The sequence below is a fragment of the Podarcis gaigeae genome, assembly GCF_964106915.1.
Source record: "Podarcis gaigeae genome assembly, chromosome: 5".
NCBI lineage: Eukaryota > Metazoa > Chordata > Lepidosauria > Squamata > Lacertidae > Podarcis > Podarcis gaigeae.
In genome coordinates, this window is record NC_139681.1 from 34,691,102 (window position 1) to 34,717,453 (window position 26,352).

General features: G+C 40.8%; 1 protein-coding gene across 17 annotated transcripts in view; it reads left to right on the forward strand.

Moving 5' to 3' along the window:
* PCDH15 (protocadherin related 15) overlaps positions 1-26,352 on the forward strand; it is a 649,118-nt gene that overhangs the window by 231,990 nt on the left and 390,776 nt on the right. For 16 of the 17 annotated variants that reach the window (XR_014564822.1, XM_083740648.1, XM_083740659.1 and 13 more), the window contains 2 exons: positions 332-365; positions 11,422-11,486. The exons of the other annotated variant lie outside the window; for it this stretch is intronic. The gene's annotated coding sequence lies outside the window, so the exon portion shown is untranslated. The remainder of the gene's footprint in view (positions 1-331; positions 366-11,421; positions 11,487-26,352) is intronic. 17 annotated transcript variants of the gene reach the window in all.

The following is a 26,352-nucleotide window of genomic DNA, read 5'->3' on the forward strand; positions in this document are numbered from 1 at the left end:
GCATTAATCTTGCATTAGTTGTCTGGATCCTTAATTGACAAATGCTTGCTTAGAATATGCAGACTGTCTGAAGGAATGCCTCGAGCATCATCTCCATATTATTTATCTTATTAAAGCATCCACTATGTGGGTGTAAAATATCTTCCAAGACATTATATTTATTTATTTATTTATTTATTTTGCAAACCAATTCTGGCCCTAGGAGACAGAGTAAAACTTTACTGTAATAAACTGTAAACAGCCATAGTAATAAGCAGATTTATATATATTTTAGCTAGTACATAAAAATGTAAACAAAAGACTTAAAAACACATGTATTTCTTGTTTTCAGGCCATCGGAGCTCTGGTGAAGAAATGCAAATAAGGTACAGTTTATTTTCTTTTAATATAGAAATGCTATAGGCAAAGTTAAATTTTACAATATGTTTTCCCAATTCCCCCAAATTAATCATTTTATGGGTTTTTTAATGGCACAGTGTAGAAATAACTATTGTATGCTCATTGTACCTCGTTTTCTTGGCTGATTCCTGCACTGTCCCTAATGGTCTATTTTCTATACATGTTTGAACTTTATATGTCACATTTTTATTTAAGTTGCATGTATGTAGATTCGAGGGATTTGTAAGGATTGTGGTACAAATGAATGCTGAATATGAATCTTTAGATGAATGATAAAACCTACATTATTTAAACACACAGCTTTTCGTTGCGGTGGAGTGCAGGGAAGTTCAGGTCCTGAAAGGTTTTTAAAAATTCAGTGAGTAAAATGGATATGGACACCTCAAGGGGAACTTCAGTTCAGTGTTCTTAATTCTACCTGTTTAGTTACTTTGGCTGTGTCTAGTAAGCCAAACCATAACTTAGTATGAAGGTGTGCACCCCCGGGTCCAAGGCTATCCAGAGCTAAAAGTAAAGTGCTGGTGAAAGAGCCATTTTTTGAAAGAGTATTTTTCTATAATATTTGTTTAGTTAGTTAGTTTTACTGCCCTTCATCCAAAGATATCAGAGCGGTTCACAGCATAAAAATGCAAAATAAAAACTCAAAATACATAATAAAACAAGAACAAACAAAAACAATAATCCCCTCTCCCATAATTTACTGTAGTTTTTGCTCTATAAGACTCACTTTTTCCCTCCTAAAAAGTAAGGGGAAATGTGTGTGCGTCTTATGGAGCGAATGCAGGCTGCACAGCTATTCCAGAAGCCAGAACAGTAAGAAGGATTGCTGCTTTCGCTGCACAGCGATCCTTCTTGCTGTTCTGGCTTCTGAGATTCAGAACATTTTTTTTCTTGTTTTCCTCCTCCAAAAACTAGGTGCGTCTTGTGGTCTGGTGCGTCTTATAGAGCAAAAAATACGGTATGTTGATGAACAAGAAAGCAAATCTGTGAAAGAACTTAGGCATTTTGCACCACACAAACGTCAGTGTTAGACACAGTTTATACTAAAGAAAAGCAGTGCCTTTTACTAGCCTTGTCAGATTCGCCACTGTAGTCCATGCTTTGATAACTCCAAGGCTGGATTACTGCTGTGTGAGACTCCCTTTGGGCCTGGTTCGGAAACTCCAGCCAATGCAGAATGTGGCAGCCAGATTGCTGATCGCCGACAATATTTGACACCATTATTAAAACATCTGTACTGGCTTTCCATTTACTACTGAGCCACGTTCAAGGTCCTATTTTAATTTACAAAGCCCCAAACAAGTTAGGTCCAGGGTGTCTTAGGTTGCCTAAAGCCTTGTATCCCAGCTTGATCACTGAGATTGTCTACAGGCGTGTTGTTAGTCATTTTCTCAGTTGGTTAGGCTCATTTATCCGCAACAAGACAACAAGCCTTTAGTGACATTGGCATGACTTGTGGAATTCTCTGCCAATAAAGAATCAGCAGGTGCCTCCTGTTTCAACCTTTAAACACCTGCTGAAAATGCTTCCAATCCATCAGGTTTATACAAGCAATTAAGAATACACCAAATTAAGAATACATGTTTTTAACTGAGCTCAGATTTTAAATATTTTGGATGGGTTTTTTTATCATATGTATAACTGTTGTAAACCACTCTTTCCTTTGGATGAAGTGATTGCTAGAGACTTTGTAATATTTGAGTTTATTTATGAGCATACAGATTGAAGCCAACAGCTTAACCAAGGCAGTCCAACTTTTCATACTAAGGGGGCCGCAAGAATACTTTGACATGGAACCTGCAGGCCACACACTTGTTGTGTGGGAGCAGGGAAGAAGGCAAAAATTTGATGCCCCTTACCCCTTGCCCTTGTGCTGCCTTCCAAAGCCAGCTAAGTGAAGCACCAGACTTGGGAAGGAGGCACAAAGCTCTGGCAGGGTCCTAGAGTCCTCCAACTTCCTTCCCTAAGCTGGGAAAGCACCAACTAGGCTCTGGGAACGAGGAAGGAGGCCTCTGGGACCCTGTCAGAGCCTTCACGCTTCCTTCCCAAAGCCCAGTGTTAAGACGACACAGCGATTCTTCAAACAGCTCTTGTTTATTCACAGGCCAGAACAGAACTGAACTGAAGGGTTCAGCCAGCCTTCCACTAGAACGCAACAGTAACCATTTTCTGTAACTATCCAATCACTGAACGTCACTTTCGATCCCTTATTTGCATATGTGGACCTGAACTATCTACAGTATCCCCCTGCTGGCCCAGGGTGAGAACTTCAGTATATAACACCCAGCACCACATTTAGGGAAGGAAGCACAAGGGCTGCTGTGGGTGGTCAGATGTTGCTGAGGGCTGCCAAAAAGTCATCAAGGGCTTCATTTGGCCCTCGGGCTGTGTGCTGAACTGCCCTGGCTTAAACACACCAATAGCAAAATCCACTACCCCAGATCTGATTTCCAGAGAGTCAGCTGCAAAAATACAGGGTGTGTGTCCTACCTCCAACAGAAGAATGACACAGTTAAGATTGTGCTGTTGTGCAGTCTTGCCTTTTGCCCAATCAGCTAGTTATAGTATCCTTTCCCCATTCAGTCAGAAAGCTCATGCTTTCTGGGCAATGGTAACGCTAGGATTCTCTGAGCCTCTCTCTTGTTGTAAAGGCTGCATCAGGGAATCACACTGTTTGCTTCCTCCCTTAAGATGACATCACTGATCATACCATGGCAAGGGGGGCAGTGTCAATGTTACAAGTGGTCTCTGCTCAGAGTGATGGATGCACTCAGCATGGTTATTTAATTTCTCTTAATGCCCCATTATTTGGAAATCACTGTTTGGAATGGGCTTGGACGTAGGAAATCTCAGCTCACTTCTCCAGTTCACTAGGAAGCATATTGGATGGCCTTGAGCTAGTCACTATCCCTTAGCTTAACCAGCTCACAGAATGGGTAGGAGACTAAGATGTTACTTTGACTTCACTGAAGGATAAATGGACTTTGAATGCAAGATATAAAAAAGGTTGAAGGAAGAGATAAAAAGAGGCAGCTAAAGCCAATACCAAATGCTGTGTCCTTTAAAGATTAGCACTTTTAAACAACACTTTCTAAAAATCAATTTAACAACAACACAGACAATGCATTATTCAAACCCGTAAACAAACACACTTATAAGTCCATTGCATTTGGCAGGGAAGCCTTTATGTAAACTTTACTAAGTGGGAATTAAAGTAATCCAGTCTGTAGGGTATTTTAAAGTTTAGTGCCATGACTTCAGTAAATGCTTTACCCTTTGGTTCTCATACCTCTTTAAGAAATGACTTGTTCTATTCTGCTTTAATTTGAACAATTGTTTCCTTTCCCATTTTTAATTTTATTCTCACTGTAGAATGCAGCGGACGTCAGAGACTTATCTCTCTTTCATAAATGGTCATAGCTCAAACTATTAGTGCAGGAGAAAAGTGTGGAATTATATAAAAAAAATCCACTTTAAGACAAAAAAAAGATTAATCCCATAAGCTGTTCAATCAAGTATTAATGAAATATTTCCATTATTTCCAAATGAGTTCATTTAACCACATATTTGAGAGGTTCTTGGCAATCTCTTGCCTTGTTCTGTTGGTTTAATGCCAACATTGCTGACATAGGGATGCCAGAAAGAAGACAGAAAAACTGGATGTGATAATGACATAATGCACCCTTTCCTGACATAGAATCATAGAATTGTAGAGTGGGAAGAGACCACAAGAGTCATCTAGTCCAACCCCAGGAATCTTTTTGCTCAATGTGGGGCTCGAACCTCTGACCCTGAGATTAAGAGTCTCATGCTCTACCAACTGAGCTATCAGTCCAAGTCCTAGATGTTGTCTGCTCAGCATATGAAACGTACATATATTCACATACTTCACTATTATTTCACTGGAAGGATCTAATTTGCAAACACCTCTATATGACTGATCCCACATGTAAAAAATATTGTGCTTGCTTAAATACCAACAAGCATACAAAACACTTGTGCATCAAGAGCTATGCTAGGCTAGATCCCACTGAGTTAAAGAAAGAGGTGAAACAACACAGCCTACCAAACAACCTATCAGAAGAACAATTTATTTTGCAATCATTTTTTTAAAATAAAATAACAATTTATGTACTAATAGAAAACTCAAATGCTATATAGTGAAGGGGGGGGGGGTACTGTGAAACAAGAGGGAGGTACCAACATGTACCACAAAAAAATATCCAATGAAGACTTTGCATTCTCAGTAGCCACAAAATGAAGGATTCCTTAGATAGGGATTGTTTATTAGTTCAACCTGCACAGATTGGGCATTGTTTATATTAGCAATCTTCATGAACCCTCTATCTGCCATTACTTTCTGCCATTGTTTTCACTCATCCTTAGATAACTTCTAGATTTTTTTTTATTTCATAGAAAGAGTGATTTGTTCCTACAAGTTACATTGCTTTGATGCCGACTTTTAATTTAGCAGACTTCAAATTTCATTTAAGAAAACGTAGAAGAGGCAGTGACACACTGCTTCGCAAATGTGTTAGGAAGACATAATATTTTAGAACGATCAGAGCACTGTTTATTTAGAGACCTCTTTGCTCTCTTAAACAGGTTGTTTAAGGAATGTTACCGTGCATTTATATGTGTTACTCCAGGGACAAGGAAGCTATAATAGGTGTTAAGATGAAGCCAATATGCTGTATTAAAAAACAGAGAGAGAAATCAGCTCACATCTGGGCAGTGTGAAATTATTTGCTGCTTTGGCTTCCTATTACAGAGTCATAGAATTAGAAGGGACCTTGAAAGTCATTTAGTCCAGCACCCTACAATGCAGGAATCTCAACCAAAGCACCCCTAACAGATGGCCATCCAACCTCTGCTTAAAAACCTCCAAGGAAGGAGACACCACCACATTCCAAGGGAGTCCATTCCACTGTCTAACAGCTCTTCCCATCAGAAAGTTCTTACTGAAATTTAGCTGGAATCTCCTTTCATGGAACTTGAATCCATTGATTCTGGTCTTAGCCTCAGGAGCAGGAGAAAACAAGCTTGCTCCATCTTCCATGTGACAGCCTTTTAGATATTCAAAGATGGCTATCCAATCTCCTCTCAGTTTTCTCTTTACCAGGCTAAACATACCCATTTCCCTCACCCATTCCTCATACATCCTGGTTTCCAAAACCTTGATCATCTCGGTCGTCTTCCTGTGCACATGTTCCAGCTTGTTAATATCCTTCTTCAATTGTGGTGCCCAGAAGTGGGCACAGTACTCCAGGTCTGAACTGACCAAGGTAGAATAAAATATTACTTTGCATGAACCGAACACTACAGTGGTACCTCGGGTTACGAACTTACCGTATTTTTCGCTCCATAAGACACACTTTTTTCCTCCTAAAAAGTAAGGGGAAATTTCGGTGCGTCTTATGGAGCGAATGCCTACAGATGGTGGGGGGATTCTGCCTCAGTTGTGAGCAGAGGATCCATGGTTCCCCTTCCTTCCCTCCTCCGTGGCTCGCTTTGAAGCAGCAAAGCAGGAGAGGAGCCGCTTACATGGGTGTAAGCGGCTCCTGTCTGGTTGGCTGCTTTAAAGGAACTGTGCTCTCTTTCCCTCCTTCCTCCCCGCTCAGCTTGCTGAAAAGCAGCAAAGCTTTTTAGCGAGCTGAGCTGGGGAGGAGGGAGAGGAGAGCCTGCTCACTTTAAAGGAGCAAAGTGGGAGAGGAGAGGAGCTGCTTACATGGGTGTAAGTGGCTCCTGTCCAGTTGGCTGCTTTAAAGTGAGCATGCTCTCTTTCCCTCCCTCCTCCCCAGATCAGCTTGGTGAAAAGCTCCTCCACACACCCCAGATGTGCTCCTTGTCCCTTCAGTGTTTTGCCTTCCTTCCCCACTTAAAATGTGGTTACAAAGCATGGATCCACATGGATCCTCAGGATTTTTGCATTGAGCTACCCCAACCTCACCGTCAAATCACATGTCTGTGGCCACAGCATGAACCACAAAAATTATACATCCACTGTTTTGTTCAGAATATTTTTTCTTGTTTTCCTCCTCTAAAAACTAGGTGCATCTTATGGAGTGAAAAATAGGGTGATTTGTTCCGGAGGTCCGTTCTTAACCCAAAACCATTCTTAACCTGAGGCATGCTTTCACTAATGGGGGCCTCCTGATGCCCCTGTGCCACCTGCGCACAATTTCCATTCTCATCCTGGGGCAAAGTTCACAACCTGAGGTACTACTTCCGGGTTAGTGGAGTTTGTAACCTGAAGTGTTTCTAACCCAAGGTACCACTGTACCTCTGATGCAGCCTAGAATAGCATTAGCTTTTTTTGTTTTGTTAAACTGCTGCATCACACTGTTGACTTATGTTAAGCTTGTGGTCTATTAAGACCCCTAGATCCTTTTCACATCTACCACTGGCAAGGGTTTCTTACATCTATCACATTTTAGTCCGAATAGCATTTTTATATTAACATCAATCAGGCTAATGTACAGTCGTACCTTGGATCTTGAGCACCATGGTACTTGAACGTTTGGCACCCAAACGCCATAAACCCAGAAAGTTTGTGAACATTCTATGGAACCTGAACATCCAATAGGGCTTCCGTGGCTTCTGATAGGCTGCAGGAGCTTCCTGCAGCCAATCAGAAGTCATGCTTTGGTTTCTGAATGTTTTGGAAGTTGAACGGACTTCCAGAATGGATTCCGTTCGACTTCCAGGGTACGGCTGTACATCCATTAAGATCATCTCAAGAGAGACAAAGCTGATGCAACTGTACACAACCAGGAGCCTTCCTGTATGGGGGCAAGGAATAGGAAAATATTGTCTATTGTGGAGCTTGTTTAGGGAGGAAATTATGGTGTAGAAGGCAGTCCTATTATTTGAGTTCTTTCATCAAATCATGTTTTCCAAATGCCAACTTTCCTTAAAATGGCATATTATCCAGATAATTATATTGATTCTGGAACAACTGAGATCATTACAGGCTCTGAGGTTTAGCAGATTTACATCAAGGAAGAATAATGTCAGAATAGGAATTTGTTTTGATCATTTTGTTTTATAGTGAGAATAATTAAAAAAGCAAGTCATGCTCTAATTCCCTTGTCTTAAATTGCACTCTCTGAAATTGTTTAATTTTTTTATATGAGCATAGCTGCTCCTTGTCTATTCTTGATCACCGTTGTTAATGAGAATAAAAGATCAAGAGCATGAACTGTGTACTGTTTCACGTGAGCATTTTCCCAAACAAGCTGGCTTAAATATGTTTGAGTGTTCTCATTAGCTTCCTGATAATGATGGTAGCCTTATGGATACTTCCAGAGTGCTGGTGATTGCACATCATTTTTTAAAACTCTATGTTGATCTTGTGACTTTCACCCAGCATGGGGAAAACAAAATAAAAATTCAACTGCTGGAGCCGTTCTTCCTGCTGTGATTATTTTAGGAGGAAGAACTGAATCCACATTGAACTTTACATTTTCATGGCTCTAATATTACTTCATCTGAATGTTGCAACCTCAACCTCTTTGAGTATTGTTGGCTATTCAAGTGGTTCAATGTGCTATTTGAATATAAACAAACTTGATGATAATGATGATGGGAAGCACTTACAATTTATTTCAGTGGGATTTGCTTCCAAGTTAAAACAAAACAAAACTGTGTAATATCTGGAGAATAGTTCCAGTTTCAAAATGTAGGATGCAAGGTGTTCTCATTAACCAACATCTAGCACCTTTGCCAATGCCTTAGGTTTTGTTCTGTGTGGAATGCATGTGACAACAGGGAATATTTGACAACGGAGAATTTCACATTGTACAAATCAGTTTAATAATACTGCTTTCTGGGATTTCATACCAGAGTACTTCCCAGCCCTACCTGAAGATTCCAGGGATTGAACCTGAGATCCTTTTACTCAGTAGGCCCTGGGGCAGAACATTATACAGTTGGGGTGCCATGATAATGAATGCCATATGTCACACCCACTTCATTGCTAAGATGGAGAAGGAACTCTGATGAAGATCTTTATTAATGCCTGGAAAGATTCATATTGGAACACGTTGGAGTAGCATCGTTTACCGACTGGGCAGATCACAAACTTCTGCTCCAGTTTCTCTTTTTGATACAGCTCCAGAATCCTTTCCTTTCAGAACTCTGCATGCAACAAAGATACATTTAACATGCAATGAGTGTAAGGAGGGGAAGAGTTCTTCACACTCTGCACAATTAGCCTGTAAAAAATATTTTCACAGAGTAGCATCTTATGTGCCAGGTGCCTGGGACTGTATTCCTTTTTTTTCAGGGGGTGAGAGTAAGGACTCTGAATAAGAAAGGACATTGCATGTAGCTCCGCACCCAGAAGCATGTCCCCAAGAGAAGCCCAATGGTTACTAGGGCACTTCTGCCCCAGATATGTTGCATTGTCATCTTGTGACTTGGAATGCAATAAAGGACTCCCTTGCTGTGGTGGAGTAAAAGATTGCTGGAGCAGCTACACTTTACAAGTAATTGGAGACACCTTTTTCCCCCCTTAGTAAAGGCAGACCTTACAACTGAGCTAGAACTACTGATTCCAAATGAGGCTCACCCTAAAGCTGACTGTTGCTGAAGCAGTATTAGGGCATTTTCCTGCTGAGCCCTACGTAAGGACTTGCCTCATAAGGGCCAGCCCTGCCATGATCTGAGGCTAGCCTGTTGGCTCAGACACCAGATTGGTGGGGTGATGAATTGTGCCCCCTCCCCACCTGCTCACTGCTGCCTCCACTGAATATTTGCCCTGAAACCATTTGCCACTTAAGTTCATCTCCTGGCTACTTACCTACCCAATACTGCAGGCTGCCCTAGCTACAAGGATGCTGGCTCCCTATGGAGCAATGTGAACAAAACCTGTGTTATCCAGGTACACATGAAAGGATTGGTGTTGTCATCTTAGGAATTGCTCTGGGCATCTGGTTAGTCATGGTTAGATAAAAAAAAAAGTTGAGCTCCATGTACTATTGGTCTAATGTGGCATGACATTACTCATGTTCCCTTTAAGACATTAAAAATGCCTAAGGGTTTAGGATTAAAAAGTGGATTCCCCCGCCACCCACCTTATAAATTTTGAAACTCCTCACAGTTTCAGAATGTAATTGCCATGGTGTCTTGGAAGCTGTTGTTTGATAAATACAAGACCTTGTGGAGTGAGTTAGTTGTTTTTAAGATCTAGGCCATGGTAGATAAAATCATTTGTTAGCATTTTGCAGCCTCCCTATATAATTTGCATTCATTATGGTCCCTAAAGAATTGCAGATCCTCAAAAAAGGATACCTTTCAAAAGTAATGTGTTGATGTTTACATAGGCCATGTATATAACATTTCACAAAGTAACATAAATACAGAAGACAGCTTCCCCCTCCCTGCAAGAGATGGAAGCCTGCAATATAATAATGATTGGGGGTGGGGTGGCATTTATGTGCAAATGCAGTTAGATACCCTTAGGCTATGTTTTGTTTGGGGGGTGTTTCAAATTTCCAAAGAGGAAAATAACTTAGATGTCATTGAGTGTCTTCAATAATTTCCATACAGATACTTCTTTTAAAATTGGTTTCTGCATCCATAAGAGTATGGAACATATGATATTGATGTGGTGCAAGAAAAGATTGGGGAGAAATCAAATTAGAAATGATACACATACCTTTGGGAAATATGCAATCAATAAAGCTTTGCACGTAAAACTATGATGTAATATTTTATTTGCATCTGCACTCTGAATGAATGAAAGTGTCTTTTTATGTTCTATTCTGTCTTAAAGAATAAAAAAGAACTTTTCCCCACTAGTTTCAGGATGATTTGCCTCAGAGTATGTGAAATGACTCCCAAAGAAGAAAAATTAAAGCAGCACACACACATTTGTTTTCTTCATTTTATAATAAATTTTGTGTTTTTTTCCAGTGAAAACTATAATAGGCCATATTCTTTGTAATCGAATTATCCTTTCTCTGAAATACAGCCCAATTCTATTTATGCCTACTCAGAAATAGATAACAGTGATGTTCTCTTGAGTGAGCCTTAACAGGAACTTTGAGGACTCATTAAAGCCTGCCGCAAAGAAAGAAAGACAAGTTTCAAATGCCCCCTAATTTTTCTCCAACATAGACTGAAATCTTATCTGGAGAGGAATCCATAGTTTTGCACCTGTAGAATTTCCCCTATAACCCATACAGGTTTAATGTAGTTCAGTAGCTCTGTTAGTCTGACCTCAGCAGGGATAGTCAAAGACACCCTGTAGGTCTTCATGAAGGAGGATGACCTCCTCCCCACTCTAGGCTTTTGGCTGTAAAGCATCCTTTTCATAGGGATTTATGAAGCCTCAGATTGGTTGGGGGAATATTATCTAATCTTTTCCAATTCTTTTTTTGGGGGAAGAACTCAACTCAAGTTATTTCCAGGTTAAGTTGAGGGTTCCTTTTGAAGCTTAGCCATCTGTACTCAGAAGTGTTCCTTTAATTTAATAGGATTATTTATTCCTAAATAACTGACGCTGGTGTTGGGAAAGATTGAGGGCACAAGGAGAAGGGGACGACAGAGGACGAGATGGTTGGACTGTGTTCTCGAAGCTACCAACATGAGTTTGACCAAACTGCGGGAGGCAGTGGAAGACAGGAGTGCCTGGCGTGCTCTGGTCCATGGGGTCACAAAGAGTCGGACACGACTAAACGACTAAAAAACAACTGTGCATAGTATTGCAGCCTTAATCTACCCAAAAGGGGAATGATGTTACTCGCATGGAAGCCTTCATCTACTTAGTCTACAGCATGTATTGTTATTAGATAATGAACTTATCTTATTAGTGCAACTAGAAAGTTTTTGCCTAAGTAATATTGTAACCAGTTCAGACTAGGATTTAATCATCAGCAAAGATCCTATAGAGGCTACACATAAACTTGGGGGGGGGGGGGAATGCAGCCTAATCCTTTGCAGAAATATTTCACTATCTGTTGATGGGAATAATTTTTGTATAGTTTCATTTATCTCTTTTTGCTTTTTCCCCTCCAGAATGCATCCAGTTGCAATGAAACAACATACTCTTCTGGGAAATGAAGTGACCCTAAAGAGTTCAGGTACATTTCTTTTCTTACCAAAAACACATAATTAAAAAACAACAACCAATGTTTGCTACATAAAATATAACCTGAAATGCAGGTATCATACAATTTGTTTGTTTACTTGCTTTTAAATATTTATATTTTATTGAAAATTTTCAGTATAGAAATGCAGTGAAGGGAATGAAAAGGAAACCCAAAAACAAAATCATTGCTTAAAACTATAATACAATATATATTATTATAAGGCAATATATGTATATTGGGTATATAAGTAATACAGATATTTTGACGAGAGTACTCTGGTTTCTCTTCATATTGTATAAATCTTTCACATTTTATGATTTACTTATTTTTTAAAAGAAAACAAGAAATATAAAGCCAGTTTGAATATTTGAATAAAATGAAATATTTTACATGCTAGGGCTGTAATCCTGTGCACACTCACAGTGGTGAAAATCCCACTGAACACTGTGGGACTTGTGAGTAAACATTCACAATATTGCATTGTTAATTTGCAATATAGCAAATTATGCAATATTGCATATCGGTTCAAGGGTATTCATCCTATAGAAGCAGTAAAAATGTGTGTGTGCCTGTAAGTAAGTTAATGATGTGATTGATTGTGTGCCCAGGTGCCATGAGCCCACCACCCCACACTGTGTATGAGATTGAATGACCACTTGTGACAAAATCCCTTTTGGTTCAAATTGGTCATCTCAGTACCTGAGGTTCGTTTTGATAATGCCAGATCGGTGAATGCATGATTGCTCACTATATATTTTGTTCTGGATTTTCTGTTATACCGCAAAGTGTCCTTTCTGATATCCACAGCAAGGAGTTAGTCTTGTGCAACTATTTTTGAAGTAGTGAAATGGCTATTTCTAGTATTAAATTAGGGGCTAACTATACATTACTGTAAACATGTCACTTAAAGCAACATCAGGGATTTTTGTAAAAAAAATATTAAAAACAAGTTTAGGAAGCAACTGGGTTTTTGTTTTCAAATTTCAATTTTCCATGCAGAATAGCTCCTTCCCCCCTCCCTTTCAAGATTGTAGTGGAAAGGGGTAAATCCCCTCTTCCTGCCCCTCTTCAGGAGACCTGAACTTGGTTGACTCTAATCACACATTTAAAGTAAGGTTAAGTTATAGCCTTAGGGGTTTTTTTTGCATGTGACACTTAAAACATCACATGGAAGCATGCTTGTGTTTTTTTTTAATTCACAGCCAATCTAGGGCTGATATTTGAATTACAGACTAGCAAATTCAAAAACCAGTTTAAGTCTTCTATGAATGTTTTAAGCAACACACGTTGCTGCTAAATAAAATAAAATAGCTTTTTCCCATTCTCAAACAAATCTGCCAGTCCATCTTCCTTCTTTTTACTACGCTTTCACTTGTCCCTCCCCCTGAAAAAATGCATATGAGGAATATCTCATTCTAACTTAAATGTTCAAATAAGCTGTAACAAGCTTATTCATTATTAGCACTGACAAACTTCAGCTGGTTTCAAACAGGATAAAATACTATTTAAATGCAGCCAGTCAGTCACCAACTTCTCTTTGCATCAGGTTGCTGACAGGTCCCTGTGTTATAGTTCAAATTTAGTTGGGAGGAAACAGGTTGAAGGGAAAGCAAAGCCAAGGATATTATGATGAGTAATCCACTGTAGTTTCATATATATAGTAGTCTTAATTTCCTTTGGGACAAGGACAAAAGAGGCTATAGGGTGAAGAAGCAAAATAATAAAACATGTTAACATGAGAAATGCAGGCTAGCTTTTGGATGTGAGGTTGTTCACTGTGTATTAAAACTGCACTGTGATTTGTGTGCCCTGGCTGGCTTCTTGGTGTTCTATTTTCTTTTATTCACTGCCCTCTAGAGGTACTAACAATATAACAACAACTGCCAGCTGTTTGCTATTATTTAGCAGGTAGATCTTTGCTCTATGCACCTCTCCACCACCCCCAAAAATGAACTTTTCCGTCATTTTAATCCCTCTCCGTCCTTTCAGATAAATTCACAATTCCCGGATAAAATGGATACCATCCATTTTAAACAGCCGTGTGCACTAAAGTGCTTATTCCTATAACTGTGTGTTCATAAGCAATTTATGTGCTGGCTTTGCTGAAAAGGTCCATTAGTCATCACACTTGAGGGATGTAAAAATGTTGGAGTTATCAGCTTCTCTCAGCCCCACTCCCCGCTCCACCTTGCCATTTAAACCCAGCTATTATGTTTCCATACCATTGTGATTTGACTCATTTGCAGAGTGTAAAAAAAGAGGTCAAACTCTCAGTGTCGTCTTTCTAGAGAGAACTGAGTAAGAAGCAGCATGCAGTTCCCCCCCCCCACTCTTTTTCTTTAATTTCCTTCTGTGCTTCAGTTAACTCTTGACTTCATCTAACTCTGCCAGATAATTCTGTACGAGTATCAGCCTCTCAGCTTCTCTGCTGCTCCTTTCTCTGACCCTGGACATGGAAAAAAGTAGTATCAAAGGATGGGGGTTCACCCCTTGAATTCGGGCTCTGGTTTCCAGCACTTGTTAAAAGCATGTGTATGCACAGCCTTTCAGCTTTCCTTACCTGACACAACCTGGGGGAAAAAGCCTCTCTGATGGCATTTCCCCGGAAATAAGCAGCCTGGTGTTGAAACCACAATGTATGCTCTGCATACTTACTAGGGGATTCCAGTGTTTTCCCCTCACCTACATGTGCAGCATGAAGTGTGTATTATCCTTGGGTGAGATAGCAAGTTTTTTTTAAAAAAAATAAGAAGAAGAATTCAATAAGCCTATCCTTGTCAGAAGATGTGCCATATTTTCTAGTCAAACGGTGCAAACAATTCTGCTTGAACAGTAAATTTCTCAGTGGTAATCACATAATGTTCCATATCAGTATATTTTAGCTACAGCATACTCCTTGAAATGTTGCTTTATAGCTTTCAACATCATTTTTCGTTTTGGCCATGGCTGTTAACACAAGACGGGTCATTGCATGCTGCTGCTTCTGCTACCCAAGCAGGGTAACAATCAGGGCACTCTTCACAGAATGAGTTTCTATTATAGGTATGGACATTGGGGCTTTGCGTTATCTTTGCAACTATCTGTTAATTTAGCACAGCCTAAGATGATCTAGAGGGACGCAGGTGGCGCTGTGGGTTAAAGCCTCAGCGCCTAGGACTTGACGATCGAAAGGTCGGCGGTTCGAATCCCTGCGGCGGGGTGCGCTCCCGCTGCTCGGTCCCAGCGCCTGCCAACCTAGCAGTTCGAAAGCACCTCCGGGTGCAAGTAGATAAATAGGGACCGCTTACCAGCGGGAAGGTAAACGGCGTTTCCGTGTGTGCTCTGGCTCGCCAGAGCAGCGATGTCACGCTGGCCACGTGACCCGGAAGTGTCTCCGGACAGCGCTGGCCCCTGGCCTCTTAAGTGAGATGGGCGCACAACCCCAGAGTCTGTCAAGACTGGCCCGTACGGGCAGGGGTACCTTTACCTTTACCTTTAAGATGATCTAAGGGACGCGGGTGGCGATGTGGGTTAAACCACAGAGCCTAGGGCTTGCCGATCAGAAGGTCAGCAGTTCGAATCCCCGCGATGGGGTGAGCTCCTGTTGCTCGGTCCCTGCTCCTGCGAACCTAGCAGTTCGAAAGCACATCAAAGTGCAAGTAGATGAACAGGTACCGCTCTGGAAGCTGTACGCCGGCTCCCTCGGCCAAGAAAGCGAGATGAACGCCACAACCCCAGAGTCAGTCACGACTGGACCTAATGGTCAGGGGTCCCTTTACCTTTACCTTTTTAAGCTGATCTTATGAGGCCAGAGGAGAGATTGTAGTACCAGTAAATGGTGTTTCCTTGCGCTCTGGCTTCTGTCATGGTGTCCTGTTGCGCCAGAAGCGGTTTACTCATGCTGGCCACATGACCTGGAAAGCTGCTTGTGGACAAACGCCTGAAAGCGAGATGAGTGCCGCAACCCCATAGTCGCCTTTGACCATCCGGGGTCCTTTACCTTTTTTTTTTACCTGTAGTACCAGACTCACAGCTATCAAAGTTCAGTCCCTTCAGAACCTAAACTGTTTTCTGTCACCCAGCTCCAAACTCTGGTTGCTCAGCAATCCTTTAGCATATTCAGAGCCTGTTTAGTATTTCACATTAAGACTGTGGTGGGCTGGAAGGGGGGATACATTTAACATGCTGGTACCTCACATAGTATTAATACTTGTGAAAAGTCTGGCATTAATCAAATTGCCAAGTAGATGTCATGGACTGGCTGAATAAAGAGGAATGGTAGGAGGAACCAGCCGGGAAACCCCCATAGGAACCCCCAGGGGGATAAGGCTGAGAGCCAGGGGATTGGTAGTGACCAGAGGGAGAAGACTGGGGGGGGGAGGAGATGTCAGAATCTGGAGGGGCAACAGGGTTTAGTGAGCAGTAAGAGTCTATGGCAGAGTGCAGAGTTGCAACCAGCTCACCTCCCTGTCTTGGTCTCTGAGAATAGAAAGAGCAGAACAGAGATTAGTTGTTCACAGATGCACATTAGTTGTACACAGACACAGTTTGAGACTACATAGGAAAAATTAAAATTGGATTTACAACTGAGCCCAAAATTAATGGTTGGCAATATTGGGGGGGGGGGGAGGCAATTTTGCAAATTATTCTCTGGGAAAAGACTGAAATTCTGAGATATTATAAAAGAACTCAAAAAGAAAGAAAAGCTTCAAACATTTGTCAGTAAATTACATTCTGTGAAATTTGAACAGCACTATTTTGTTGTCAAGTTATTTGGGTGTGATCCTTATTTGACATCTGATACTGTTTCTAAGAAATGACCACCCACTATGTTTGTAGGAAAACCGATAATTCCCAAGGAATGACAAGGCTTTAGATCCTTAAATACCAATGAACTGGTATCTCCTGGGTCAATTGACTCTTTCTTGTCAAGAACAAAAGTGAATAGTACTGAAATAGATATACTCCTCAGGATCAGTTAGAGAACCCCTTCTCTACAGGAACAGATGTTACACACATATAAGTAGAAATTAAATTGTTGGCCCTTATGGGAGAGATCAGCAAATCCACTTGCATGTCTTTCCTTGACCTTGAGGCCCATAAGTTTCCTCAGGACTGGGAAAGGAAGAGAAATACCAGCTATGGCTTATTGCCACCCACTTTTTCTGTTGTGTATGTATTTTGCTCTGTTGCTAGTGTGGTAGTCTTTGTTCTCTTCTCTGGAATTGAACACATTCAATGAAGAGCAGGCTATAAATCTTCTTCTTCTACTACTACTACTACTACTTATTTCTATTTCTACAATGGAATAAGCCTTTGATTTTCAGAACAAGTCACATGCAAAAATTACTATTTGTAATTTGTTGCTGTGTTAGTTCTGTGAAGGACATGGTGTGCAGTGATCAATTCATACAGAAAAATTTGAGGAGCTCAGTTTTTGCACCTGTAAAACACAAAATAACAGGTGAAAGCAAAGGTTCCCCAGACACTTTTACTGGAAAACATTTCCTCTGGCGACTCTGGGGGCAGTCTGCAAGGTCATCCAGTTTTGAAACTATATAATCTTTTTATGTTGTTGTTTTTAGCTCTGTTTCAGTAGATTTTATTTCTTCATCCTGGGGAGAGAGAAATATATTTCACAGAATGTTTTGCACCTAATGATAATCTGTGCAGGCAAATCTATATAACATACCATCCGCTTTTATTACTGAGCTCTGCATGCTTTCCCAGGATATGTCAAAGAAAGTTTAGGTCAAGAGGTATCATTTTAAAACTGCCAAATCCATTAAACATTGCTGTGCATTTTTTATCTGTTTAGTGAGACTGCTTAGTGACTTCAAATACTTACATGGCTTTTGCAATATTGTTTTGATATATTTTGGGAAGGGGAAAAAATCAATAAATTGTCATGGGCACTCTTTTTGCTTTATTGGTTTAAACACAGCCCACCTGGCTCACTTTTAATGCAAACAAACTAAGTAATGTTCTGTGGTGAAAATATGTACCATGAGGGGTAGCTACCACCTTTTTCCACTGTTGTCGTGACAACTGAAGCTAATCTCTAAACGTTTAAGGGCAAGGTGAAGAAATTGGTTGGAGGATGCAAGAGATCTTCAGCTGAGTATTCGGAATCTGTCTAATCAGCAAGCTTTTTTCTCTGAAACAATTGTGTGGATACAATTTCCAAAGGCCTCTCTAACTGTTCACATGTCCAAAACCAGTAGGCATTCATCCAACATGGGGTTGTTCTCAATGTGGAGACATCATTTAGCTATAATGAATTGTTGCTGTTGATTAAGATATTCTCGGTGAATTTGTCTAGTTACCCCTTTAAAGCCATGTGTGCTAGTAATTAGGGGCTTATTTGGGCATCCTGGCTTCCATAAGGTTTGCAGAATGCAATAAAATACTTAGAAATCAGTGTCCATTTTTGTTGTTGCTGGGGTCAGGAACTTAAATCCACTTAAAATGTGCCATAGACGGCTATGGCAGTGACGTCTGGCTGCATGGCCATCACCAAGACCATTATACTGGACCCTACTAGGTGCTGTAATTTATAAAGACCCATCAGACTTTCCAGTAATCAAAGTCGTAATGCTTATGTTTGACTATGCAATCTACACCAAATTAAAGAGATACTTCAAATTACTGTGCATGGAGAGCTGAAGGTGTAAAGGGCTCATTAAAAATATTTCTTTTCCCATTGGAAATAATCTTTACAGAAAATTTGCAGTTGCAAGGACGGTGCTGGAGTTGAAGGCAGTGAAGATGGAGGTTACACATGAAATGGGGATGGAAAATATGCAGAGATTATAAGACTAAAGTTACTGGCTGATAAATATTTACTCAAATTAATAACATGTAAATTTAATAGGAGGCATTTAAAGAGAACAAGAGCATAGCAGCAGCAATCACATTTTTATTGTTTGAAATTGTTATCGCCTGCAGTTTCATAAAAATATATCAAGGTGGTATGCAACATAAGCATCAACAGAAACATCAACAAATACTGATTGGTTAAAAAGGGGGGAATGTCTTAGAGGCCTGTCTAAATGGTTCAGTTTTCAGAAGATGTCTGAATGAAGGCAAAGGTTCCTGCCAAACCTTTACTGGTAAGGGTCAATTGAACTTGATTGGTGTGTGGGACAACCACTCATCACAGGACCTCAGTGATGAAGGTGGAGCAAAATGGACCAGGCAGTCCTTAGGCCCAAGTTGTTTGGGGCTTTGTGAAACAGCACAAACTTGGCCCAGTAGCAGGTATGCAACCAGTGAAGCTCTATCAGCAATGGGGTAACATGTTGCCAGTAACTTGGTGCTATGAAGTATCTGGCTGCTGCATTCTGCAATAGATGCAGCTAGTTATAGCTTTTACTAAACTAGTGTACCAGAAGGTTTGCAGTAGAATTTTTATAAAAGCGAACTGAATAAAAGAGACCCTCCCTCATAAGTGCACCCTTTTCCTCTATCCTCTGGCACTGCCACAAGGAGGAAATTCTCAACTTTTACTTCCATTTTCTTCCTAAAGGTAACTTTAAACAGCTTTGATATCAAAACTCCATTTCTCCTCCACCCCAGCCTCCATTGCAGCCTGAGGCTGTGTGCTCCTGGAAAGCTTTGTGTAAATCCTTACTCCCACAGAGCCCAGGAGCAAAGACTAAAGGCAGCTCCCTTTCTAAATTGAGATTTGTAACCAAATACCTTTGTCACCTGATCAAAGGTTAAACACTCATGTGTTAGCTAGCAGAAAACAACAATAGTTACCGTATTTTTCGCTCTATAAGACGCACCAGACCACAAGACGCACCTAGTTTTTGGAGGAGGAAAATAAGAAAAAATATATTCTGAATCTCAGAAGCCAGAAGAGCAAGAGGGATCGCTGCGCAGTGAAAGCAGCAATCCCTCTTGCTCTTCTGGCTTCTGGGATAGCTGTGCAGCCTACATTCGCTCCATAAGATGCACACACATTTCCTCTTACTTTTTAGGAGGGAAAATCTGAGTCTTATAGAGCAAAAAATACGGTACTTATCAACCCACGAGTTCAGTGGCTACTTTAGGGTTGCCATATTCTGAAGAGCAAAAGAGAGGACACATTTGCTGACTTTTACTTTTAACTATGGATCGCTTTGATGACTCTCATTTTGCATACCCATGAAAAAGAAGGCGTGTCCTGGAAAAAGAGGACATATGGCAGCTCTACTCTGGTGGAATTTCTCCATGCTAAAGCCTGCAGTAATACACATTTCAGCATTCCCCATTTCAGTGTCAATTAAACAATTATACTAACAGGCTGAAACAGCTAGACTTCTAAGTAAGATGTGGGGAGTCTGTCTTACTTACAATGGAGGCTTGACCCTCAGTCCCCTGCCAGAGACTGTCTTTAGGCTGCTCTCCTAAATCCCAATGGGTGCGGTCAAAGAGAAAATACCTACATTCTAGGTTTACCCAGCCATCTTTCTCCAAAGTGAAGCATAGGTATCCTGAAATAAAGCCACACTTTCTGCAGACCAGGTGTAAGTGAGCGATTTCTTCAACCCTTTACTCAGACATGGGCCCATGGAAGATATGAAACACCCCTCTTTTGATGTGCTCCTTACCCTGGGCATTCCAGGTGGTCACTACAGAAACTTTGTAACTAACAACAGGTGCACTTTGATGCAGCTCCAGCATGCTGCCACTGCTGGTTTTAAGCCGGGTTCACATGACATTAGCCACAATCTGCCTGTATCCTGTAGAGAAATATTCCTATTCAATGCTCTTTTTCTCAAGCTAGCTTCTATGCTATGCAAAAACAGAAGCTATGGTTCCATTGTGGTGTGAACAATTCCGGTGGCTTTTGCCCATGCATATAGATGGCATGTGTGTGCACAGATGAGAGCTTCACTGAATTGGAGTTTTGATGCAGGGAAAGAAATCATTGGATCAAGACATCCCTGCCCCTGCTTTGATGTGAACAGCAGTGGAAGAAAGTGCCTTGGAAAGATAGTTGGGGGAAACAACCTCACAACTTTTCAAGCTGCTTTTCAGTGGATTTCAGTTTGTATGAATACTCTCCAAAAGTGATATCTAATCTATTTGTGGTGTTGTGGTGTGCTAATGAACTATTGAATTGGTAAAGGTAAAGGTAAAAGTAAAGGTAAAGGTACCCCTGACCGTTAGGTCCAGTCGTGGATGACTCTGGGGTTGCACGCTCATCTCGCTTTACTGGCCGAGGGAGCCAGCATTTGTTGTCAGACAGCTTCCGGATCATGTGGCCAGCATGACTAAGCCGCTTCTGGCAAACCAGAGCAGAGCACGGAAACGCCGTTTACCTTCCCGCCGGAGCGGTACCTATTTATCTACCTGCACCTTGACGTGCTTTAAAACTGCTAGGTTGGCAGGAGCTGGGACCAGACAACGGGAGCTCACCCCATCGCGGGGATTCGAACTGCTGACCTTCCGATCGGCAAGCCTTAGGCTCTGTGGTTTAGACCACAGTGCCACCTGCGTGAATTGGTATTGGACAGCAAATATGTTTTTTTGTAACAGTTGTTAGTTTCACACATAGTTTTTGATGGTTTTTTATTTCTTTACTCAATATTAAATTCAGAGGAAATGTGGCAAAAAAAAAAATTCCTCTTCCACGGAAGCAAAAAGATTGACAACCAGAGCATCCTTGGATATACTGTCAGATCTATTTGCTCTGCAGTTGGAGTGAAATAATAAAAATGCAAGGGATTCAGCATTCATTTAAAATCTAATTCAGGCATATGTAGAAATGTAATTTTTCTAGTGTTAACAGACTTATTTTTGTGGCTTGCAGCATTTTTAAATGACAAAATTATTCACCTCACTGATCTGGGTTTCCTCTTTCTTTGAAATCCCCGCAACAGTAAATCAGGTAGATTAACTAGGGATAAACCACAAAGAACATCTTCCCAATATATAGGTGCATACAATGTTTGAAGAAGCCTAAAAAGATGTTCAGAAATCTTTAATCAACCTCAAAAAGTTTACTGTAGCAACAACAAAAAACAACACTATACTTTTCCTTACTTTAGTGCTCAGTAATTGTGTGATAAAATAGACTTGAAAATGATTGAAATGTTACTGGTGGTATTTGCATTTTAAAAATGTTTTACTGTGTTCTTGTGGATATGCTCAATGACGAAGCAACCGCAAAGGAATCAATAAGCAAAGTAATAAAACACACACCTGCTAATTCTCAATTACCAATATGACTTCTATATATAGACAGGGATCTTTCCATTCATTAAAGGATTCTGGTCCAACAGAAAATCCTGCTAGTGGGAGGAGGGAGGCAGTTTTCCTGATTTGCCCTCCAGTCTCCCACCCAACACTATTCCAGAAGGTGATTTAACATTCCAGAACAGATTCTGTGGGAATGACCCAAGAGGGAAGGGGAAATAAGTGAAAGTTACCTTCCTGCTTCCACCAGTAGGAGTGTTCCATGACCAGAATTTTGCTTGCTAATTTATTTGTTTAATGCTTGTATACCACCCTTTCATTAAAAAATACCACACTAGTGTACAACAGATACATGTACAGTGAAAACCACATAAAAATCTAAACTGCAGCCCACTAACTAACTATAACATAATTTAAAAATTATTATTTAATTGTCTGGATCAGGCTGCCAGCATAGAAAAGAACACTGGGCTTGAGTCTCATGTTGGGCGAAAGATTCCTGCACATCAGAGGGTTGGCCTAGAAGACCCTTGTGGTCCCTTCTGACACTCTAAGAGCATGCATTTTCTCAGAGAAGGATAGATAGATAGATGATAGATAGATAGATAGATAGATAGATAGATAGATAGATAGATGATGGATAGATGGCTAATAGTATTGTTATGCAGTGCCAGTTCAAGATATTTTGCTGCCTGAGGCTCAGTGTAAGTGGTGCCTTCCATTTCTAAGGCCAACACATTAAAAAGCATTGCTGCATCATTGGAAAGGGAATTCCCACCTTCATCTGTCCCCATTCATGGTTTGCCTAAAGCAAGAACCAATTACTAACAACCACCACCACCACCGGTGGGGTGGCATTCAGTAGATCCATCGAAATTAATGAATGTGACTCAGGTCAATTAATTTCAGTGGTTCTACTCTGAATACTTGGTGGAATAGCAACTCATGTCTCTTGTTTTCCTTCCCTCTAACATGTGTGATGCTGTGCTGGTTTTGGAATTTCTTGCCGTTTAAGGAAGATGGGAGCACACGACAACACTGCACATTTATAACCCACAGACTCTAAGCACCTAGCACTTACCAAGGAAACTCACGGCAGCACATATTAGATTATGAAGCAGTTTCATTCCCATCCATTTTGTAGCTCAGCCCAGACCTTCTTAGCTACAGACTGCCATCAAACACTGCCTTCTCTGGATCTAATCTCATTCTTTTAGTCTTCACAAAACACAAATCAAGTATTCTCACCGCATTGTGGGCTGTGGAAACGTCAGTACAATGTATTTCAGTTCTGTCCTCTCCAGTTTTTGCCCTGGGAGCCATTTGCAGGGGACCTGAAAAGAGGAAGCTAGTGTCAGTGGCAGAGATGAAGGGTGATGATCAATCCATGTAAAGTAAAAGCAGACTTTTTGCCAGGGAGGGGCAGAAGGCATGGTTTGTTTTATTAGCAAAGCCATGCTAAATGTGCAGATTGTGGAAGCATGTACCTTGTTATTGGCTCACTAAGTATGTTGTCTGCTTCTCTTTCCCACTGCTGTTTTCGAGCACCTCTGACCCTGGCACTGCCAGGCCCCATCAAAAATAATGAAGCTTGACAAATGCAGCTTTAAATCTTATGGCTTTTCTCCTCCAGCCTACTATGCTGCTCCTGCTTGCCTGTTGTTGTCATCATTAGGCATCTGATACAAACTAAAGTGGTGGTTAGATTTGATTTACAAAATGGAACAAAAATCAGTTTAATTTTCAGTATATAAATTTGTAATATGGCATTGAGGCTCCCCCCCAAAACACACACACATACACATACACACAACCCAACACATTCACTGGCTGGGTATGAGGTTGTGCTCTTATCTAGAAGTAATGACAGACATAATACAAAAAAAGAGAGAGCAGAGATGTGAATACATTTTTTTTTATGCTATGCTTGCCATCAATGGGAATGTCAGATATTTATCCAGCTATATGCATGACTGGTGCCAGAAATATTGATGCTAACTCAAAACTTATTTATTTATTTGATTCTGCTTATTTGTTTAAATTGTTTTTCAAACTCTAAACAAGAGAGTCCTTAGCAGATGCTCTCTGAGAGCTGGATATGTATTTTAAGGCAGTATCTAGGTTCGCATTATTCAAAACTTTTTGTTATCCTAAAAAAAAATTGGTAAATTGCTAAGTGAACTACGTACTGTACTCTTGTCCTACTGAGAAAGTATTCCAGAATAGAATCAAACACTCATTGCATCTGAAAGATCTCCTTTTGCATCTGAATGTGAGACAACAGGACATTTTTGGCTCAGTCTTACTATGTCTGAAAAAGAAACTATCTGCTTATCATAGAATTGTTTAGATAAGCAAATGTTGTGTGGTAGGGGAAATAAATGAAGTTTTATTTGGGTCACTATAGATTAAAGGTAAGGTGAACATTTGCTTTAAGCTCTTTCTAAGTTTATGGGACTATTTAAGACCTGGCGGAATAAGATTATCCACTCTTCAGGTAAGCATTCATCACACCCCATAATCCTTTTAATTAGTGCCTTAAACTTTCAGACCTCTATACAAAATGCAGCTGTTATTTTTCCCTGTGTTTAAGCTTTGTTTGTTTAAAAAACCTTATTTTTATGACTAAACAACCAGGGATACTGCAGTAATCCACCAGCTTTCATTTCTGACATTGATATTGTAGATCCACTGAGTGGGCAAGTATCTGTTTAGTTTAGTTTTCATAAAGGTGATAAAAACAATTATTTAGAAGTTTTCTGGATGCATAAACTCATGTCCACACTCCTCAGAGAAACTGGCAGATTTGTGTGCAAAGGACACAAAGAACAGATATCACTGATGCTGAGAAGCCTTACTCTAACTCTATAGTATGATTAGAACAAGTTATTTCACCATGGAAATGGATTCCACTTCAAGCTTGTCAGTTTCTTTGGTGTTGTTTGCAGCTTTTGCAACAGGTCTTGATAGTACATAGTGTGTTCTGTGTTACATCTTGCATTTCTTTGGAGAGTTGTACATGGAGGGGGCAGAGAGCACAGTCACTGCCAACATTTCCCCCCCTCACCTCTCCACCAAGGCTATATATATATATTTCTTCAGAGTAAAACTTAAATAGAGGTTCGAAGCTTTGGGGTGGAGGCAGTTTGTCTTTTTCACCGTTTCTTTCAGCCTTTCACAGGGGCTTGAGTAAATACATCAACAACAATGGGTTTTCCAGGGCGTAGAGGATGAAGAGACTTTTTTTTTTTTTTTGAGAAAATACACTTCCTTTTTTTTTTTTTTGGAGGGGAAATAAAGGCATGTGTAAAACTTGTTCAGAAACTGCAAAATTCTGTTGTGTTTCCTGGAATATCTGGCACTGTTAGTGGAATTTCAAGCACCGCACCATCAGTTCAGCTGAGAGATCAGCTCCTTTTGACTTGTCCTTCCCCAAATCTGTTTTCATCACAAATGATCTTTGTACCTTTAAGAAAGGGTGTCTGTTTGCTTCCCACCCACCCCTATCCTTTTTATTTTATGTTAAAGGTTTTTGGGTTTTGGGTTTTTTTTTAAAAAAGATTGTAAGTATAAGGACTCCCTTCTAAGCTGAAGAGGGAGTAAGGTAAAGGTAAAGGTACCCCTGCCCGTACGGGCCAGTCTTGCCAGACTCTGGGGTTGTGCGCCCATCTCACTCAAGAGGCCAGGGGCCAGCGCTGTCCGGAGACACTTCCGGGTCACGTGGCCAGCGTGACATCGCTGCTCTGGCGAGCCAGAGCTGCACACGGAAACGCCGTTTACCTTCCCGCTGGTAAGCGGTCCCTATTTATCTACTTGCACCCGGGGGTGCTTTCGAACTGCTAGGTTGGCAGGCGCTGGGACCGAGCAGCGGGAGCGCACCCCGCCGCAGGGATTCGAACCGCCGACCTTTTGATCGGCAAGTCCTAGGCGCTGAGGCTTTAACCCACAGCGCCACCTGCGTCCCTAGCGCCACCTGCGTCCCTGAAGAGGGAGTAGAATGTTTTAAATAAATAAATAAATGAGTTTCTGTACAGATCTGATACTATGGCTGGAATGATAAAGGCAGCCTGCTGCACAGTGACCTTGAAGGAGAGACACCACATGGAATTTCCCCTCCCATGTCTCGCTTCTAAGACACCATTGGGGGTCATAGAAATGGCAGATAGATGATACCAGAATCCTCAGTGAGAGGCAGGGAAGAGCTTGCTGAATGAAAGACTGGGAGAGGAAAGGAAAGCTCCCAGGTGAGAACTAGGAGGCTCTGTCATTTTGTGTGTGTGGCTTGGATTAAAAACTACTTTCAGCAGAGAGAAGATTCAGTAATGGTGCAACTGTTGTTGTTGTTGTTGTTGTTGTTGTTGTTGTATTTTGGGGACCCTGGTGCCAATTTTCTCCTCCCTTATCTCCTATGCTGTTGCTCTTACAATAATATATACTTTCTGAGAATCTGTTTTCAATTATAACTTTCTTATTATTATAATTATGTTTCTATAATTGTTTTTCCCCATAAGCAGTTATGGAAGTTTTTCCTTAATGCAATAAGATAAAAGAAACAAATCTAAATAAAATCAAAAACAGAAAAAGGGAGCTCTTAACTCTTGTCACCTGCAGAAAGTGTGGAGCCTCCCAGCTCTCACCTGGGAGCTTTCCTTTCTTCTCCCAGTCTCTCACCTTGGAAGATCTTCACTTC